Genomic DNA, 1,320 nt, shown 5'->3' with positions numbered 1-1,320 from the left:
GTTACGACAGCGGAAGTCACGTGACTCTAGTAACACGTCATGATATTCTCGAAGGTTTGTGAATGCTCGAGTGTTTACTAGATGTGCGGTATTCTTGTATATAAATGCGCCATACAAGGAAACTGAGATAGAGACAGACAATTGAGTCAAGCGCGGTAGTGCGTGAATCATTCATTGTGAATTATAGCATTTGTTTAAGTTAAACTGACTGTGGAAATTAAGTGTATTGCAAAGTTGTATTGAGAAAGAATAAACTAGTTTTATTTAAGAAAGGACTTGTATCGCTAAAGTTTCTTCGGAAAGAATTTTTACGGAAAATTAACAAACGAACAGAGACGTAACAATATGTTTTGCCCATTGCTGTGCAGTAACAAAGCTAACATACAAGACAATTAAAAATCGAGAATTTAAAACCTACAACTAGGGATCGCAAAAAAAAGTAAGCAAACAAAGTTGGAAATCTACTGTTGACAGTTTACTCAAGCTACAAGTCCCTGTTATGATTCTACTATAAAATTATTGCAAATGATATCTACTGTAGTGTGGGATCGAACAGGGATTTCCAAAAAAAACTGAGAGAGTACTTTTAAACTTAATCTTCTAAATCTTCTAAGTTCTTCACTTTCCGCAATCAAAATTACAGTTTTCCTAACGTGTGCATTAGTTGGAAACTACAAATCGTACATTTTCTAGAGCATTAATTGGAAAATGCCACGTGAAAGGTCCCCGATTTTGCTATTGTATATTGTTACTCGAGCAAGTTTTTAACGATTACCATAGTAGATTTCCCTATTCAGACGACGGTAATGATCCTTTCTACTATTTCTTATAATTAGTGCGTGAGTGCGTATTCAGTATTTATTACCACTGCATATAGCCCTATTTAATATAACAATTGCTATTTTCAAAAATTGGTGTTAAGGTAGCGCTTGTAATTGTTGTCGATAATTGGCGACTTTCGCTATATGTGTCCCTGTTATCTACTTTGCATGCATTATTTGTGTCGTCTTATTCTAGCAAACACTTGCGCACAGCAGGCAGTTGAAGAACATACATATGTGTCATATAGACCTAACGAGGTAACCATTTTACTGCGTCTGTTTACATTGCATTAATCTGTGTTGTACTATCTTAGAAGAAACATTATTCCGTTCTAGTGAGATTGTTTTGTTTCTGTTCATCTCTTGTTACATTACACTGCGACATTGACGGAAGCCGGTCATTAAATCTGTGATGATACAATATTTGCCTTCAAGACGGTACTTTGAGAACAACTTTACATTTTTTTTTTTGTTTGTTGTAGTTGTATACCAATACATA

Source organism: Limulus polyphemus, unplaced genomic scaffold, assembly GCF_000517525.1.
Source record: "Limulus polyphemus unplaced genomic scaffold, Limulus_polyphemus-2.1.2 Scaffold721, whole genome shotgun sequence".
In the NCBI taxonomy this organism is placed as follows: Eukaryota; Metazoa; Arthropoda; class Merostomata; order Xiphosura; family Limulidae; genus Limulus; species Limulus polyphemus.
This window is presented reverse-complemented; position numbering follows the sequence as displayed.